General features: G+C 48.4%; 2 long non-coding RNA genes across 2 annotated transcripts in view; both read right to left on the reverse strand.

Annotated features, from left to right (window-relative positions):
• Positions 1-5,316, reverse strand: part of LOC103664474 — a 99,241-nt gene extending 93,925 nt beyond the window's left edge. The window contains exon 1 of the long non-coding RNA XR_005834815.1: positions 3,523-5,316. This is a non-coding gene — a long non-coding RNA (uncharacterized LOC103664474). The remainder of the gene's footprint in view (positions 1-3,522) is intronic.
• A 4,980-nt stretch (positions 5,317-10,296) lies between these two features.
• On the reverse strand, positions 10,297-13,277 carry LOC103664478. Its single transcript, XR_569035.1, has 2 exons — positions 12,993-13,277; positions 10,297-10,558 (listed from the first exon to the last, which is right to left on the reverse strand). It is a non-coding gene; the product is annotated as an uncharacterized LOC103664478 (long non-coding RNA).
• Between the last annotated feature and the right edge of the window lie 498 nt (positions 13,278-13,775).

The raw sequence follows: 13,775 nt of genomic DNA on the forward strand, positions 1-13,775 counted from the left end.
CCTCAACCATCTCAGGAGCAAATTAAGGCTTGCCGCGGTGCTGGGCATGAACTCGCTGCCCTGCCCCACCCCTGGCGCTCCATGGGGCTTCACTGAGAGTACCATGGATGACCGGCAGACCAAGACCCAGGAACACGTATGCTCTCTCACATACAGGGGAGCGTGCAGTGGCCCTCGCATGACACACATTGTCCTGGAACCTCACAAACCTCACCAGGAACCAGTGTCCTGGCCATGGGCAACGATGGAACAGATACTTCTCTTTTGATCCAGCAGGGAACAATCTTGAGAAATAAACTGGCTCTGGATGGAAAGTATAAAAAATACCACTACGAAGAAGGTTCTATTTGAAGAAACTTTCATACATGATCGAATCCTTCAAGGGTCAACATTGGGTCCATGGGTTGGATGCGTGGCTTTGTTTGGGGGGGGGAACAAAAACTACTTTGACCTTGATCTCAAAACATGCTCAGGAAAGTCATTCAAATGTGAGGCCCATTTCAATACCCCAGTTCCCACTGACACACGGCAAATTCTGTATGGACTGCTACAACTGAAGACTTTCTCTTTTTCCTTTTTTAAAAGATTTTATGTATTTATTTGAGAGCGAGCGAACACAGGGGGAGTGGCAGAGGGAGAAGCAGACACCCCACTGAGCAGGGAGCCTGACACGGGACTCGATCCCACAACCCTGGGATCATGACCCGAGCCGAAGGCAGACGCTTAACCGACTGAGCCACCCATGTGCCCCAACTGAAGCCTTTTTTTTTTTTTTAAGATTTTATTTATTTATTCGACAGAGATAGAGACAGCCAGCGAAGAGAGGGAACACAAGCAGGAGGAGTGGGAGAGGAAGAAGCAGGCTCACAGCAGAGGAGCCCGATGTGGGGCTCGATCTCATAACGCCGGGACCACGCTCTGAGCCGAAGGCAGACGCCCAACCGCTGTGCCACCCAGGTGCCCCCAACTGAAGCCTTTCTTAACACAGCAGATGCTTTCATTTCTTTTTCTTTTTAAGTCCAAAACCTCTCTTTGAAAGTACTGTTAAAACAAAGTTTCATGACAAGTTATTTCAAACATTTAGGCAAGTCTGGAGGATATTAGTGCAGACTGTAACCTCTAACTAATTTTATCAAGTCTTAGCATTACGCCATGTTTGCCACACATCTTTTTTTTTTTTAAGAAAATATGGCTGAACCCCTTGCAGCCTCTGCACACATGCTCACCCTTTGTCACACTGCCCCTCACCTGCCTCTAGCTGACAGGTATTCTCAGCTGTTCACACCAGGCTCTTCTGTCCTGCCTTCCACTCGGCTCTGTTGGAGTGCAGCAGCAGGTGACCGTATCAAAGAGGGTGTGCCGGAGGAGACCCACCTCCCAGAGCTGCTCAGCCAGAGAACAGGCCTGCTGAGCACAGCTGTTAGGAAGAGGAGTGGGGTGTGGAGGGGAGAAAGGATGAAAAATATAGGCTAGGGCTTGAAATGCGTTTCAACCTTCCAAAGACAAAATATGCAGCAACAGATCATGTCATCTGTTTTGTCCAAACTCTCTTTTGTTGTTGCTAAGTCGCTGTGCTCAGGTTGAAAACGCCAACGTTCAAGAAATCTCATGTTCTTCCTTCTCTTAAGGAACTAAGGGACGGGAAGCGGGAGGCCTCAGGGCTGGAGGAAGAGAGAAGGGCACAGCGCTGGGGAAAGGTGGGTGAGGTCAATGCTGATTTGGCTGCAGAGTACTGTTAAGGTCCAATGGTGTATTGAGTGTTATCAGACTTGTAAAAAATATTTGATAAGCCAGGGAATGTTTTGGCAGACTAGTGGTTTCCAAAAATCTATTTCTGCAAGATTTCTGCTGATTAAATTAAGGTTATATGGGTGCGTTCTTTCAGGGACATCGACTGAATCAAGCCATAAACCAACAAACATAAAGAGGGTGGGGAGGACCCAAAACCACACTCATCTGCTAAATTTCCAAACAAACTAAACTTAAATTTTGTTATTAAACCCAACCAAAGCATTTTCAAAACATCGCATGCCAGACTGGTTCAACTGGAAGCACACATCTGTTTCCAACACCACAGGCCCAGACCGAAGTCCAGTCTCAGGTACAGTCACTTGAAGGGAAGGAAACTATCAAGGGCATGCTTTGTGCTAGGCATCGTAGTGGATATGTCACTTTCTGTGGCTTATTTAACCCTCAACAAAACCCTCTGGAGGATGACATTAATCCCATCTGATACAAGAGGACGCCGCAACTCAGAGAGGTTAAGAAACCTGCACAGGGTAACACAGCCAGCAAGCAATTTCTAGGGACAAGCCTTGGATTAAACACAACCACACCCGAGCTCTTATTCTTCTGTGGTGGTCTCACTTCTGTGGTGTTTGTGTGTTGGTTGGGCTGTTTCAGATTGAAGAGGACAGAGAAATGCTCCAGTTCTCTGTGGACTTGGGGATGAATTGTAAGAATCCAGAGGAAGTGAAGGGCCCAGAAAGCAAACACAATCACAGTAACCAGACTCAGGCTTCTGTGGAGTGTCACAGGGACCTGTCCTCCTAGAGGGGGCCATGCGGCTGCTGATTCTCGTGACACTGTCCCTCTCAACACAGCCTTCCTTTTTCTCTCCTTCTCTCTCCTGCTCTGCTTGCCTCATGCTTTCTGCCTCCTGGCTCCACTTCTCTTCCCACCATGCCCCTATGGGGTGTATGTGTCTCCCTTGGTCAAAGGACGGTTGGTAGAAGGCCTTCCCATCTAGAGGAACCAGGCCCCACATGGGCGGCCACTGTCATGCGTCCGGCCAATCCTTGGTCCAATCGTGTGTGACAAGGGTAGTGAAGCCACAGGACACAGAAGGTCCATTTTCCTCAGAGAGGAGGTGTGGGTGTGGCAGGCGCTTGGTGTCTCCAGGGCTTCCGTAGGAGCGTCCTATGGCCGCCATGACAAAGCATCACACATCGGATGGCTTCAGTACAACAGACATTTACTCTCCCGCACAATACAGGAGGCTAGAGGTCTGAGATCAAGGTGTCACCAGGGCTGTGCTCCCCGCAGAGGCACCACAGGAGATTCCTTTCTTGCCTCTTCCAGCACCTGGTCCCCTGGCTTGTGGCCGCCTCTCTCCTACCTCTGCCTCTGTCCTCACATGGTCTTCTTCTCTCCACAATTCTCTAGTCATTGGATTCAGGGCCCACCCTAAACCCAGGATGATTTCATCTCAAGACCCACAACTAATGACATCTGCAAAGACCCAATTTCCTGAAAAAGGTACCTTCTAGGTTTCCAGCCAGATACAAATGTGGGGGGGGGTGCACTATTTAAACCACTGCAGCTCTCTTCAGTGCACTGTAGTATCACATACACCCCCAAGGTGTCCCGTGGGCTCCAAGATAGCAGGAGTCGTGCGGTTGTTACTTCTTTGGGATGTGCTTTAGCATGGGCTGGAAGCTAACTGAAACTGCCTACGGATTTACCCGGAATAGACCGTAAAAAACTTCTGAAAAATCAACGTCATTTTATTTAAGTCCCTACCTGTTGCATGGTGCTGTGCCCATCTGTGGCATCCTGCAGTCATCATGGCTGCCCCGTAGCAAGTCTCTGGGCCACCCACGCCACAGAGCACCGTCCACAGAGATGTGGATCTGTACTTCGCCTGTCTTCTGAGCAGAGGTCTCTCACCACAGCTCCTCATCCTGGAGTCAACCTAGTGCAATCCCTGCAGCTCTAACCCTGCCTTCTAGTGTGTTCCGGCCCATGAGCCAACTGGGTCCAAAATCCATGCTGAGGTTCTCTTCGTGTTCCCTCTCAGTCGCCTGAGGAGGTAGACGAGTCCTGTTCCAGTTTGGCCTTGTTCACTGAATGTTCTCTGGTGGGAAAACAAACCAAACCAAACCCCAGAACTCTGGTTTGGTTCTTAGTGATATAAAAACTATTTGGATTTGGTTCGAGGTTGAGCAAACTGGTGCAGTTTGTTCCGGTTTTTGGTTCACAGTTCAGGCCAAGTCGCTGATCCAGACAGAAGGAATGTCCCTGGAATGCCTCTTCCAACTAGGGCTCAACAGCTGAAAGGGCTGGGTGTCCAGACGGAGGCCGCCTGCTCAGCAGACACCCAGGGGCTTCCCTGCAGCCCCAAACACAGGCCTCTGAGGTCCTGGGGACAGGGCCTGGCAGCACATCTGGCCCGGTTCCCCAGGGCCCAGCCCGGAAGGTCATGCTACCTTCCACAGACTGGGAGCAGAATGCCATTGCTCCTGGGGCCAGGCAGCAAAGCATGCCCTCAACCCAAGGGACTGGGGACAGAGCGGGGGCAGCCTGGTAGTGGGTGTCACAGTATAAATCTGTTACAGTTTCCACATAAGCACAGCTCCAGTGATCTCAGTCAAGGAGGGGCGGGGAGCAACAAAGAACCCAAATATGGCTGGGTGGGAAACAACAGGGAGTGGGGGGCCCTAGAGGAGCCAAGCAGAGGCATTCAGCTTCAAGCCCTTTGTAGCCCGGTGCTCCTTCCGTGAGGCTGGCTGGTCTGAGAGGCTCACAAAGGAACACGCCTGCCTGCCTTTGGCAGGCACCAATTCAGAGCACAGTTTCTGGGGGCTATGCCGAAGTTTCCCTCCGCAGCCAGGAAGCAAGGCAGAGCCAAGAACGAGGCATCAGGAGCGCTCATCCCCAGGGAGCAACTGCAGGGGACAGAGCAGCTGGGGGCATTGGGGACACCTGGCAGTGAATCACCAATCAAGAATTTTGAAAGGAAAACACATATTTCCACTCTAGTCTCCCTCCCACGCTGACCACACATCAAAGGGGTCCTCGGATGCAGGGAACTAGTCAGCTGGGTTGATCAGGCCCTGAATGCTGGAAACCCGAGGGCTGGGACCAAAAGGCACGTCCCTGAGGGACTGCCCCAATTCTGCAATGTGGGAAGAGACACACCTCTGGCCACCACGCAGGGAGCTGACAAACATTGTCAAGGGAAATGGAAGGAAAGTTCTGAGAAGATCTCTCATCCAAACACCTCAGTTTCTCAGGATTATTTTTCCTATCGTTACCCTTTAAATAATCCACCAAAGGGCAACCTTATCAAAGGCACGTCGGGTGTTCCCTGACTTAGCTTGAAGCCATTTTTATTCCGCCTTGGCTACATGGAGAGCAAACACCGCCTGAGACACAATCCAGAAATATTTCCTAGCGCTGGCTGCCCTGACAGGATTAGACCGCTAGCTAGTACATGTGATTTCAGCTGGGTGTGCTTTGTGTTAAACTATGCTTGCTACGTGCTGCATTCAATTCTAGGTTTTCTTACACTTACATCTTCATTAGTTCTACATTGCCGAGTAGACGGAATGTGCTGTCAGCTTAAAAAAAAATTAAAAAGTGGTTTTTTTTTTCAAGGATTCAACACTGTCCAGTCCTATTAAAAAAAGAAAGGAAAAGAAAATCTTGGCTCCAGCATACATTGCTAATGGGCATGGAATTGATTCACCAGTCTCCAGCTCTAGTTGTGTAAAAGTAATTACTGCAACCTCGAGTAATTGCTTCCATATTCAATATTCACAGAATATTCACAGAAGGCTGCACAGGTTTTACATATATATATATATATATATATATATATAATGAATTGGGAGAGAAGAAAATATAAATAAAAAACAGAACTATCAGAGAACATTGAAACTACTCATATACATCCCCCTAAAACAAAATCTTTAGCTGTGATAAAGAAGCAGGTGATAAAGAGAGCAGAGCCGTGAAAACCCCAGCACTCCAAAGCTGGAGAGCAGGTAGTCTGGGCACGGGCAGTCGCGTGAGGAGCAAGGTCTACGGCAGCCTCGAAGGCCCAGTCCACAGCCAGGAACGGTCGGCGTGCGGAGGCCAGCCCCTGCTCAGCAGCACAGCCTGCCCCAAGTCCTGTGCAGCCTCTGCCTGGTCCCCAGTCTAGGGAGCTTCATGTCCTATGTGTGGCTCTGGAAACCACAGTCCCCACTCGGTCCCCCCGTGGGTCCCACAGTGCTGGATGGTACTGGCACAAGAGGGCATGGGGTGGGGCAGAGCATTCCCATACAGCCCCAGAAACCACTTCAGGGACGAAAGGGATCCATGGGGAAGGTCTGCAGACCTGAAGGAACGTCTCTGAGCAAATAGAGAGATATTCAGAGTTGGAACCTCAGGAAGGGAGTTAAAGGCTGGGCTTCCTGCTGATGTGGGGATGAGGGAATTGATTTCATGGATCTAAACCTAAGACTTGACACTGCTCCCTGGTATATTTCACGCTTGGATGGAGCCTGAGACCTCTTGAAGCTTTCCTTCTGTCATCTATAGAGCTGTCCTGGCTTCGTTTCAGCTGCAAATGTGCTAAGCCTCCCTCCCTCACATCTCTCTGTTGAGACCACTAATGACAATGCAGGACGAAGAAAGACCTCCATGCAGGTGGGCCTCCGCCCATTTATCAAGGGTTCTCAAGCAGGTGCGTGCAAACCTACCTGCTCTGCCTTCCGTTACACGGTTCCCCATCTTACCTGTGCAGATAATATCCAACCTGGGGGTTGAGAGGAAGGAACAACTTGGCAATCGGGCTGCTAAGGGTGTCTTCTTGTCTGGGTTCACAAAGGGCTAGGCGATGTGGTGCGGTGAATTGACCCAGGGGAGAACACATGCAATGCTGTGGGCCCTGGCCCAGGCTACTGGTGCAGATCCCACACCACAACTGGAGAGACTCCTGGCTTCTCTTCAGTGTTATCTCTGGCCAGCCTCTGTGGATCCTCAGCCTGGCAAGAGAGGCCCATTTAAAAAATCCTGGCAACTGTGTGGGACCTGTCACACACCGCCTTTGATTTTGGGGTCTTGATTGAAGTTCAAACCACGTAATTTTTAGTCGGGCTCTGTTTGTCCTCTTTCTCACCTTGGACTTGGCTCACCTAAGCCTGTCCTCCAGAAGGGCATCAGGGCCCAACATGCATCTCTTTGATGTACAATCCATAAGGAGTAGCAGGAGAGCAGGAGAACCTCCTCCATCAGGAGGTTCAGCCCAAGGACATGAGACATTTTTAAATAAGAGAATGAAAAAAATTAACTGTTTGAAATAAATAACTGGAAATCCAGTTTACACACAATCAGAGTGCATTTGGTCATTTGAAAAAAGACAGTGTGGTTAATTGAACATAAAAAAAAAAAGACCTTAAAAAAAAAAGAGGAAGAAAGACGACCATGTGAGCTTTGGGATGCTCTGGAGGTATAAAAGGTCTAAATTCAGAAAAGCTAGAATCGGCACAGCTCCCATGCTGTAGAGACCCGGCCTGGGGTGGGGGTGGGGGGGCAGCAATGCTTCTCCCCAGGGAGGCCCAGGGTTCACCACTCTCCCCATGCATTGCTCGAGCTGCCACATGTTCCCATTTCACAAACTAACAGCAGTTATGATTAGAAAAGGATTCTGCTGCCAATTTGAAAATATATAGACCAGCTGGACTAGAAAATGAATTTCAGCTCCTTATCCTGCTGGCTGAGGGGCAGCGGCTCATTCGGGATAGAAACAAAAGGTATGGGCTGAGAAATTAGAAGAGAAATATCTGCCATCAGAGCTCTATAGGAGGGTGAAAGGACTGTCCAGGGGCACATTCTTTCAGAGTTCTGGCCTTGGTTTCCTTTGCTGTAAAATGCTAGAGGCCTTGGGCATTTGTGAGGATTTAGCAAAATAGTAATGCAAGTGGGAGCACTGTTGGCAGAGGGGAGAGGAGAGAGAGAAGGAGAGACAGACAGAAAGAAGATTTTGCCTCTTCACCCACAAACCAACCCACGGAAAAAGGCAGAGTCAGAATAATTTTCTTCATTCAAAAAATATTTACTATTCTGAACAGTGCTCTAAGTGCCTAGGTCATTACATCAGTGACTAAAGCAGGTGAAAAATGCCTGATCAAACGATGCCTGCAGCTTGATAATCCCTAGACATTTGAGCTACCTGAGCCAATAAATTCCTGTAGCATTTCAGCCAGTCTGAGCTGGGTTTTTTTTACTTTCAAAGCAAAGCGTCCTGACTGCTACTGTCATCCTCTAGACATGGCGACACCTGACCAAACCCTGGATCTGGTCACATTTCACTCCACATTCAAATTAAGGAGGAACCCTAAAGATAAAACGTGCATGTCTCTGTCTGAAAAACCAGCCACCTCTGGGTGGCACACAGCTCTTATAAATAACCAGGAAGCAGATTCAGGCTGGAAAAGGAATTTTAACAATTTCTTTAAAAAAAAAAAAAGATGAAAGGAAAAGAAAAAGAAAAAAGGGAAGAATTCCACAGGAAATGGAAAGGGAATTTGGGAGATAGAATGTAGCAAGCTCCTTTGGACCACGGCCAGAACAAGCCCTCCCTTATTAAGTGGGAGAGCCTGAGTGTCCCAGAGTATTAAGACCTTCCCAGAGTCTCTCACTGGAGATAACATTTAATGAATGGTATTTCTGGGCACAGTTTAGACATATCAATAAGAATTTTTTGGTTCATTTTGTGTCCCTTGAAGCTCCCTTGGGAAAGATAATGCTCTGAACTTTCAGGGTCTCCAAATGTTTTTTGTTTTTTTGTTTTTTGTTTTTTTACAAAGCCAGTGTTTTGTTCTCTACTTTGTAAACTTCATGAAATAAACCCCAGTCGTCTGAAGTCTAATGACATATGCCCTCCTAACTGCGGATCAGGGCCAAGGATGACGACACAAACGTTCTCAGGAAGATCTGTAACAGCAACACACATGCTCTTTTCCTTCTAGAAAGTAATCGAACAGCCTTTCAACAGGCCCTTCCAGGGCTAAGTTGCCATGGACATTCTGCTATTTCTGCTTCACCAGCACCTGCTCCTCCGTTTTCTGTTAACAACAACCAATTTTCCCTGGGGAGCCAACTTTCCTCCACTCTCAGGGCTGGTGGTTCAGTTAGGTCTGACCCCCTGTCATGACTGCAGGACAAAAGAGACAGGTGACCCAGACCCAGACAATCAGAGCATCACACCCTCCTGGTCACATGTTAATTGGCTTAAGGATGGCCATACAGCTCAAACCAGGCCAATGGGAATCAGTTCAACAACTTCTGTCGAAATTTTTGGGAAAAACACTGTTCTTTCCCACTGAGGTTGCTTAGCTGATAGGATACAAGTCCAGAGGACCTCGGTGCTAATGGGAAGATAGCAGAACTGAGAGACAGGGAAAGATGGAGTCTTGATGACACATTTGGACACATTTGGACCCCCGGATCCAGCTATGCCTGAAAGCAGCCTCTATCTATGCGAGCTTGAGGATATTTGAATCAAAATTTTTCCTTTTTTTTTCTTTTGCTTAAACCAGTTATATTTCTATCAAGTTCAGCCAATTCTGGCTAATTTGTAAGTAAAGGCTGCCTAGGTCTCCCCTACCTAGCCTATCCCTGCACATAGCACACGCAATCACGGCAGTTGAGAAATAGCTTGGGCTCTACCATCTACTCTTTCCAAACACTGCTTATCTTTAAAAGGATGCAGCATTCACAATGCTGCCCCTCTTTCCATCCTCTCCCCTCACTGTGAACTCCAGTTGTTCGCAAAGCTGTGACTACAGACCCCACCCACATCCATTAAGCCCATGGACCTTTAAATCTGGCAAAAAATCACTGTGGCCCAAGAGCTTTTTTAAGAGGAATGCAAACTCCAGTTGCTATACATTATGTTCTCGCGGTGAGAAACCAAGAACCGGAGTCCTGATCAAATGGACATACCTGGGGCTTTAGACTAATGCTCAGCTTGGCTTCAGATTAGTTAGGAAGTGCTCAGAAAAAGCAGCAGTTCAAGCACTGTGGAAAGACAATCAACAGGCATCTGTCACAAGTGTTTTCGAATCCTTCCCAGACAGCTCCTGGGTCCTACAGTAATTACTGAGTGCTTTTCACAAAATCTCATGATCACACTTCTCTGTTCTTTTCTGCAAAGGCAACTGAAGACCCCATTACCCAGAACCAGGTAAGTGCACAGCGAAGGCCAAGGGGTGGCTACATGAGGCTCTCAAGCCATGTGGTGCTCACGAGTACACAGAAAAAGGCTGGCCTCAGGCTCTGAATACCAACCGTCACCTTCCAGAGAGACAGCTGTGGGGCAGGCTTCTGCTGAAGCTCACAGCGCATTTGCAACCTCTGCTCTAAGGGGGTCGGCAGTAGGCTGAATAATGGCCCTAAGTAGCAAGGCCCGAAGATGGCCCTGTCCTAATTCCCAGGACCTGCAATTTTGACCTTGGAACAAAGGGCCCTGCAGATGTGATGAAGTCCAAGATCTTAAGATGGGGAGATGTCCCCACCCCCCCATACCTGGAGTATCCCGGTGGGCCCAGCGTCATCCCAAGGCTCCTTGTAAGAGGAGCACGAGGGGAGTCAGAGTCAGAGTCAGAGAAGAAGGCCGTGTGATGACAGGCCAGAGGCTGGGGTGATGCACTCTGCAGATGGAGCCAGGGCCCAGCAGCATAGCCATGCAAGTGGCTTCAGCAGGTGGGAAAGCCAAGAACACGGATTCTCCTCGAAGGCCTCCAGAAGGCCAGCACCTTGCCTGATTTCGGACTTCCAGTCTCCAGAACTGTAAAAAAAAAATAAAAATAAAAATCAATCTGTGCTGTTTTAAGCCACTACCTTTTAAGCCGCTACCTTTCTGGTACCAGGAAACTAATGTAATTTGCAGTTATTGTCCTGGGTTTTGCAATAATTGCATCCAGACACCAGCAGTAGCTGCTTGTGCTCAGCCCAAGCTGGGCTCTGGTCTTCGTGCCTGGGAAGATGCTACCAGTACACGACAGTGTCCCCATCTCACAGCTCCCAGACACGCCGGCCCTTCCCCTCTTCCAGATGGGACCCCTGAGCTCAGGCTCAGAGCCCTGCTGACCAAGGAGAGCCAGCAAAAGCCTCTGAGAAGCAGGGAGGTAAATATTCCTCCACCAGTCACCAACTCAGCTATAACTAGATGGGATGTGGTGTCTCCCACTGGCACCCTCCCCCACAGAAGCACTGTACAGAGAAAGGATGGCCGAGACCTCACAGATGATCACATCAAAGATGTATTGACTGAGTGAAGGAAAGCTTTGTGTACTACTTTCCTGGGGCCAATGCAACAAATTACCACAAACTCAGTGCCTTAAAAAACAAACAAACAACAACAACAATAAAAACCCCAGAAATTTGTTCTCTTACAATTCCAGAAGGCCAAGAGTCTGAAAACTGTCTCACCAGCTAAAGTTAAGATGTCGGTGGGGCTGGGTTCTTTTGGGACCACTGAGGGGAGCATCAAAATACAGAAAAAAGAAAATGTCGTTATTGCAAAATCAAGGACAGTAACTGCAAATTACATAAAAACCCACCAAAAAGAAGAATGCATGTTCAATGGGGAGTTCTCTCTGGGAGAAGCCGAGCTAGTTTCTTTGGGCCATTTCTGACCTTTGTGTTACTACAGCATTGGAGAGAATTCTAGTGATCTCCACTCAAGGTAATACACTCACGTGTCCCCTTCCCTCCACTGGACCCTCAGCTGGGACTTAGTAAATTCTAACTGCATTCATGCACGGCAGCCAGGTGGGAGAGCTGTAGGCAGTCCTCACCGGCTTTTACCCAACCTAGAAAGTAGCCAAGTGCCTAGAGCTGCCCTCTCCTCCCACTGTCTGGCCTTATGACCAACAGAATAGAATGTTCCCAGTCCCCACAGACCAAAGAAAAGCATAGGAAAATGGTGCCCCTAGGCATGGCCGTTAATATGTCAACAGACTGCTCTCTGTCAAGATGTTCTCCTGGGCCAAAACTCCAACACAAACCTCAAGATGCAACTCCTCTTTCTCTCTGAATTAACACTGGAAGAGCCCTGGAAGAAAGATCCTGGCTTGTCATCATCCTCACAGAGGCAACCATTTATTGAATGTGTCTACATGTCGCTCCCCAGAGAGGTGAAGAAATTCAGCCAAGTTCATTTACTTGACTCAATCCTTACGTTCTTTCCAACAACTGCTATTCATACACAGAGTTGCCACGTCCACCTATGAGGGGATGTTTCCTCAAAACTACTAACTGGTAAGGGTTTTGTTTGGCTGGTTTTGTCTGTCTCCTGCAATTTCCCATTACCCCAGGATAATTCCCCCATTCATGCAGCAGCCAGCGTGTTCTGTATCCTCTACCCTGAGGAAGACATGACACACGATGGGAATCTTTTCCTGCCTTGAGTTTCAAAGGCATGCTGCCTTCAAGGCCCGTGAAGGGCCTCTTTGCAAAGGCAACATGATAGACTTAGGAGAAGCTGTGATTAGAAGAAGCAAAGCTTCCCATCAGGCCCAGGTCAAGGTTCCCCAGACTCGGGGAAGTGAGGGAGGTGCAGCAAGGGATGAGAGAGGACCCTGTCTCCTGCCTCTGGACGTGTCCCCAGGACTGTGGAGAGGATGACGAAGGCCCCATGCAGTTTTTCCCAAACTTCAGTCATTGATGAGTCAAACACCGTGTGCTTCTGAGGTAACTTTTCACCTCTAGCAGCACTGACTGGCCTTTTCTCTGTAAATCAACTTTAAAATAACTCTTCAGTCGGTTAAGCGTCCAACTCCTGACCTCAGCTCACTCAGGTCTTGATCTTAGGGTTGTGAGTTTGAGCCCCACGCTGTGTGAAGCCTACTTAAAAAAAATAAAATAAAATAAAATAACTCTTTTTAAAACGTAGCTTCCTCCTAAGCAATAATATTCTTAAAATCAGAGACTTGGGGCACCTGGGTGGCTCAGTCAGTTGGGCGTCTGCTTTTGGCTCAGGTCATGATCCCAGGGTCCTGGGATCAAGTCCCGCTCCGGGCTCCCTGCTCAGCAGGGAGACTGTTTCTCCCTCTCCCTCTGCCCCTCCCCTTGCTTGTTCTCTCTGTCTCTCAAATAAATAAATAAATAATCTTTAGAAAATAAAAATCAGAGACTTGATGTGCTAGTTCTATTTTTCTAGTACTTACGAAAAAAAAAAACCTAACAATTAACATTTTTAAAAAATGCTTGTGTCTTACCTAAATGCTTGCCCCACTTGGGGAAATGCTGTGTTACTGTCGCTGCTCCCAGACTAAAGTCCTAGGGAATAGGGTGCACGATCGGGAGGGAGGGACCTTTGCCATACCATGGGCAACCACCTGGAAAATACAGGCCAGAATGGCGTATGTGCTGAAAATGCCTGGAAGACCCCAAACTGACAGCCCTAGATACAGCCACAGCATTCACCCAAAGCTCTGTATGACCACCGGTGTGTGACTAGCTGGGAAGTAAACACCTTCTGAATATTCCTCAGTACCTGCATGTGTTTACTGCCATGAGAACACCCTGACCTTTGATTCTCATAGATAGCAAATGACCCGAGCTGTGGCTCCCTTCTGGAAAATAATAAGGATGTGCCCCATGAGCTATTTGGTCTTTGCTCTGTCTACAAACCCACATGCCCACAGGGGCCAGGCAGACAGTGAGTCAAGTGGGCCTGTGTCAGCAAAACCACAATGCAAGAAGGATGAGAAATGGCCACTGACGCTTGGCCTCAGGAAGTGGGAGACAAGAGAGAATGGTGGGGACTGTGGAGAACTAGGAAGCAACTGCCAGCTGCCTCAGAGCCAGCCAGCTGCTTCATGCCTAAACACAGACCTGTTCTGTCCACACGTTCAGATTTTTTAAGCTAAGCTGGAAAAAGATGTTGTTATGTACATTCTCTCAATTATTAAGTGGTGACAATCCAAGTTAATACCATGTGGACCAAATTTGGCCCAGGGGCATCAGTTGTAGCCTCTGTGCCTGAACCATGAAGGCAG

Source organism: Ursus maritimus, unplaced genomic scaffold, assembly GCF_017311325.1.
Source record: "Ursus maritimus isolate PB19 unplaced genomic scaffold, ASM1731132v1 scaffold_15, whole genome shotgun sequence".
Classification (NCBI taxonomy): domain Eukaryota; kingdom Metazoa; phylum Chordata; class Mammalia; order Carnivora; family Ursidae; genus Ursus; species Ursus maritimus.